Source organism: Malaclemys terrapin, chromosome 2 (genome assembly GCF_027887155.1).
Source record: "Malaclemys terrapin pileata isolate rMalTer1 chromosome 2, rMalTer1.hap1, whole genome shotgun sequence".
NCBI classification, from domain to species: Eukaryota; Metazoa; Chordata; order Testudines; family Emydidae; genus Malaclemys; species Malaclemys terrapin.
Window position 1 is genome coordinate 279,515,893 of NC_071506.1, and position 6,000 is coordinate 279,521,892.

Sequence of the window (6,000 nt, forward strand, 5' to 3'; positions counted from 1 at the left end):
TTTTCCACATCCTTCTTGTAGCATGGGGCCCAAAACTGGACACGGTACTCCAGATGGGACCTCACCAATGTTGAAAAGTTTCTTTTCTACACTCAGACTCTGTGCTTGCGAGTGGGGCAGTATTCCTCTCAGAGGCACCCATGGGTGATGTATAAATTTCCCAGGTTACTGGATAGGGGCTGAAGCCGGTTCTGTGTTGGATCGATGGAAAGGAACCCCTAGATATTGAACCCAGCCCTGGTTGCTGCTGGCTCTGTCTGGCAGAAGGGTTACAGATCATTTACTGTGGGTCGGTGAAGTGGGAGGAGGAAATCGTTCGCCGCACTGTGCATAAGGTCAAAGCCAAGTCTGCGAGAGGGGAGCGATCTAAGCCGGGCTCCTGCATTCGCCATTGATGGTCACAGGAGCGACTCTGTCTGGGGATTGGTCCGGCTTTGAGCAGGGGGTTGGACTAGATGACTTCCTGAGGTCCCTTCCAACCCTAATATGATTCTACCATATTCCCATGCCCAGCCAGCCTTTGAAAAGCACTGCAGGGACGCAGCGCTTGTGGTTACAGAGAGCTGCCTTCTCACTCTGGCAGAGGGACACCAGTCGGCATCCCGGCCAAGCTGGGAAACATCCTGGTGGGAGGCACAGTCCAGTGCTCTGAAACCAGGGCAACTCCTGCCCTTTCCAGATCTCTTAGACCTGTCCTGTTCCTTTCCAGCCTCACAGCCACACCTCTCAAACAGGCCCACACGAGATTTCCCCCTCAACCACCACAACAGCCTCCTCTCCGGCCTCCCAACACACACACACAGACGTTGCCTCCCTTCAATCCATACAAAATACAGCCACTGAGATCATCTCCCAGCTCAACCATTTGACCAGATCCTTCCCCACTTCCAGTCCCTCCACTGGCTCCCCAACCATTAGCCCAGCAAATTTAAGCTTCTGGTCACCCCACCCTTACAGATCTGTCCGTCCTTTATCCTTTAACCACAAGTCCACACCACCTCTGAGCCATATCCCCTAACGCTACACCCCCGCTGCACCACCCGCATTCTCACCTTTGTCAACTCGCTTGTCGTCTTCTCCCACACCTCCCTCTGCAGTCTCCTGTGCACGGTACAAGCTCACCACCGTGCTCTGCCACAGAGCCTGTACCCTGCCCACATGCCACACCCTCTTACAAGCCCACTCGTCCTGTTCTGCCTCCAGTGAACCTAACTTTTAAAATAACCATCTCACTTCTCCTTCCCGTACCCTCTGCCTTATACCATGAGCTCTTCAAGGTGGGACTGTCCCTGCTTCGCTGTCTGGAAAGCACTACCACACTGTGCGAACTAACTCACAAAGAGTAACAACATTTCCTATTTGTACAACACGAGCACCTAGGGGACCCAGCTAAAATCAGAGTCCCTTGGTGCTAGGTGCTGGACAGACACAATAAGAGAGCTCTTGTCACATGAGCTTCCACTCAGCACTTAAGCAGCGCTTTTCAGCTGTAGGGCTCCCAGTGCTTTACAGATGTGGGGATCATCATTAGAGCTGGTTGGGGGAAAAAAAATGCCTGTTATAGTTCAGGGAAATTTTTTGAATAATTGTTTTACCACATTTCCTCAGGAGACGTTTTCCAGTGTTTAACAGAAACTGAAACCTAAACATTTTTTGTTTTTTGAAAACTATTTTTGGTAAAAAAATAAAATAAATGAATACAGTTTGGTTTTCAATAAAATACATTGGTCAAATTTTTCCCTTTTAATTTTTTTTTTTTTTCAAAAATAAACTAAAGTGAAAAACATTCCAAGACAATTTTGGTTTAGGTTGAAAATCCATTTTTGGTCAGAAAAATGTCAGATGGCGCTATTCAATTCTTCCCATTATACAGATGGGGGAACAAGAAAGCAGGGTCAAATGGCCCCCCTCACTGGCCTTGGCTGAAACCTAACCTCTCTGGACCTCATTCTCTGTTGCTCCGTGACTGCACTTGGCACAGATATCACTCTTGGGACAGCCATGGACCTACCCAAAAGGCAGCATTGGAGCTGCTCTAGCTTATGCTCCGGCTGCAATGGCTTTCTAGGGATTGTCTACCACTTTATGCTAGTGGAAGCAAAATGTTTCCCTGTCACGTCCCTTCTCTTCCCTAGCTCAGTCCCTTCACCAGGGGAACTGGGAGAGAGGCCAGACTAGCGTAGATCTGTTCTAGAAGCCGTACACCAACAGACAGAGCAATAGGTATTACCTGGGAGCCTCTTCCCCGCCTTTATGGCCTCCTTACAATGACAGAGCAAAGAGACAGAGTACAAGGGAGAATCAGGTCCTCAGTCTCAGTTACCCAGTCTGTACAATGGGTTTATCAGCCCCCATTAGGCCCCAAGGGCCACAGGTTGAGGGTATCCTCCATTCACTAACCTCCCTGGACCTCACAGAAAGGGGCAGGAGGATCAGCCATCTCCATGGCACTGCAGCCTGCCATGCTCAGATCAAGGACATTTTAAATACCCCTCCTTACAACCCCCAAAGGTCTGTGCAGCAGATTTAAATGACCCACAGATCGTGCCAGTAGTTACGAGGACTCTGTCAGGTCACCCTCCCTCCCTTTGTTCCACCCATTTGTCCTAGATGCATAGATTCCAAGGCCAGAAGGGTCCATTGTGATCATCTAGTCTAGTGGTTTTCAAACTTTTTAGGCTGCCTGCCTCTTTCCAAATAACGTAGCCCGCCACGTACCGCCGTCTGAGATAGGGTCATGGTAATCTAATCATAGGTATATTAAGTCTTACTAAATAAAGTGCGTTGTCCGCCATTAGGGGATTTTCCTCGTGTACCCCGTGACGAGAGCTTGCGTACCACTAGGGGTCTGTGTACCCCAGTTTGACAACCACCCATCTAGTCTGACCTCCTGTCTAACACACGCCAGAGAACTTCCCCCAAAACAATTGCCAAAAGCAGCTCTTTTAGAAAAACATCCAATCTTGATTTTAAAGTGACCAGCGATGCAGAATCCACCATGAGGCTGGGTAAATTGTTCCACTGGTTAATTACCTTCACCGTTAAAATATTACACTTTATTTCCAGCGTGAACATGCTTAGCTTCCACTTCTAGCCACTGGATCACGTTAGACCTTTCTCTGCTAGATGGAAGAGCCCAGTACTAAATATTTGTTCCCCACATATATACTTATAGATTGTAATCGAGTCGTCCCTTAGCTTTCTATTTGTTACACTAAACGGTCATGTCTCGTTTTCAGTACGACTGTACGCTACACTGCCGCGCTCTGAGCGTACAGCACCCAGAGCAAGGAGAGACAGTGCTTAGGTACAGACTGTTATTAGGGTTAAGCCTCCCTCACTATTTCTACCCCATGAATCTACATTTAAAAGTTTGGGTTAAGCCTGGACCCCTTCCTTGCCCCTCAAATGTCCCCATGCGACTGCCCATCAATTTAACTTTGGGTCTTCGTTGCCCATATGGTGCCACTGGCTGTTAGCCAGCCTGTAAATTAAAGGCCTCCAGCTAGCACCCCATCACCCTAATGACACAGACAGTGCCCCTTCAGCACCATCTGCCTGTGCTGGAGGACCCACGCTTTATGCTCAAGCAGCTTCCTCGGTGCTGTGCCTGCTACTGTCACCCCCATTAACACAGTGTGGCTCTGTCCCCCGCTGCTGTGTGACCCCACCAGGGCACCGCTCCCTGCTCTGTGCGAACAGCCCTCTCGGTAAATTAGTGCTCATCCTAGACACAGCAACATGATGGAATCCACATTGAAGACGCAACATGAAGATGAGCATCAGTTCACTCAGGTTAGGAACAGATTTTCTTCCTTTCCTTCTCCTCTGTCCACCCCCAGCTCATTAGAAAAATGACAGCTTCTACCTAAAGGTTACCAGCTTTCATACAACATCCCCTGCCCCCCTCCAACACCGCTCCAAATCACCTTTGAATTGCTACTGCATTATTCCACCCATTTTTAAAAACTCTAATTAAAGACACACTCAAATCAGAGAGCCTATTTTTAGAATAATGGCCTGGGACCAGCTCTGCCACAGAGACATGTTGTGTGACTTTAAACACCAGACTTAACCGCTCTGTGCCTCAGTTTACCCATCTGCAGGCAGTCATACTAACACACCTGAGAAGGACGCTATGCAAGTAGATGTATGTCCATAGAGTGTTTTAAAGTTTTCTGGTGAAAAATGCTTGTTAGATTAGACTGTATTGCTTCTTCACTTCCTACATCCTATGTTGCACAGAAGCCAAAGAGAAACAGTGTTCGCAATAATACTGCTCCCTGCTTTTGCATGTCTTTCACATTAATTTCCAGCACAACATACAGTGTCCATCAACTATCTACACTTAATGCAAAACCTTAAGAGACACATGCACTCTCTTCTCTATCTCCCACACACGGAGACACCCTATGCACAGACATTACATTGTCACACGCAGGCCGCACAAACCTCAGACTGCTCTTCCAGTACATACACACACACACGAAACTGACCCACATACACCGCACAGAAGCTACACACAGATATTATGCATGCACACAAACCCCAACAGATACCTACACCTCGCACTTGTGTGCTCACACACAGAAAAAATACCAAGACACATCACATACTGCACACTCACAGATTGCTTTTTAGAGTCACATAGACCACTGAGACCGTTCTGGGTCAGTCACTGCCTCCCACACTCACCAAGCCAGATCCACTGTACATCAGGCAAAACTGCCAGCAGCTACTCACCCCTCATGGCCTGTTCCTTTTGCTACCAGCCGTGATGGATCGTCCTCTGCTTAGACAACATCACAAAAGGCCACACACACACACACAAAAAAACGTGGAAGGGACCAAAAAGAATCCCACCTAGCCACACGACTGTATTTTCCTGGCTCTTCACAGGAGAGGCACAGAGTCATGGGTCAAAGCAAAGCACACAGCTACGGCTACTGTATAAGGACTGCAACAGTAAAGATCTCAGAGAAGAGGAGGGCTTGTCCAGGCTGTTCACTCTGTGCAGAGTTCCTCGGCTTACCCAGCACTGGGCTCCAGCCATGCACTCACTAATACATCCCAGACGTCAGGGGCAGGGGGTGGGCCCTGCCTGTTCTCTCTGGCTGAGCAAAAATGCAGAGACGCTGGGTGAGTGCACAGAACACTCATCTCTGGCGGGCTCAAGGGTCTGTTTTATGTTACCGGACTTGTTTTGGCAGGAGGCTGCCCAAATATATGTGAAACAATGAGACAACCCAACATGCTTAAGCACTGGATTTACCCCCAGAAACACCAGCCTAAAAGCACGTGCATTTTTCCTTCCCAAATTCGCTACGTGTCCGACCTCTGATCTTATAAATGCTTATATCAGCACAGCTATTTGTAGGTTATTTTTTTCCTGAGCAGAGAAGATGCATTACCGGACCCCATAGACAAGGACCCACCAACTCGAAGCAACCCTGCAATAACAGATGCAAAGTCTGCAGACATATCTCCACTGCTGTGATGATCAATACTCCCCACAACACACCTTTCAAGATCCGGGGGTCCTACGTACACCTATCGCAATGTGTGGTCTACCACATCCAGTGCGCTAAATGCCCCAGTAACAATTATGTGGGTGAAATGAAACTACCACTATGCTCTCTAATGAGCTCACACAGAAAAATGATAAAAGACAAAAACACCCTATCACCCACAGGCGAACACTTTTCACAAAGCGATCACTCCACGTCTGACCTCTCAGTCCTTGTAGGAAACCTGCACAACACCTTCAGAAGATGAGCCTGGAAGCTAAATTCATAACTTAGCTAGTCACTAAAAATCATGCACTCAATAAAGACACTGGATTTATGGCACATAAGAGTCTATAACCCACTAATTCTCCTTTGTCCTAGGACTGCAGAGGTGTTACCTACCCACTTTACCTTGAATGATCTCTTAGAATCACAGAATCTTAGGGTTAGACAAGACCACAAGAGTCATCTAGTCTAACCTCCCCTCCACCAC

The 6,000-nt window shown here is 47.9% G+C and overlaps 1 protein-coding gene across 2 annotated transcripts in view; it reads right to left on the reverse strand.

The window, feature by feature from the left end:
• Positions 1 to 5,008, reverse strand: part of GJC2 (gap junction protein gamma 2) — a 110,862-nt gene extending 105,854 nt beyond the window's left edge. Inside the window, exon 1 of one of the 2 annotated variants that reach the window (XM_054016688.1) lies at positions 4,864 to 5,008. The gene's annotated coding sequence lies outside the window, so the exon portion shown is untranslated. Of the gene's footprint in view, positions 1 to 4,743 lie in introns of both variants that reach the window. The other variant, XM_054016687.1, reaches the window with a different exon arrangement.
• Positions 5,009 to 6,000: the final 992 nt, after the last annotated feature.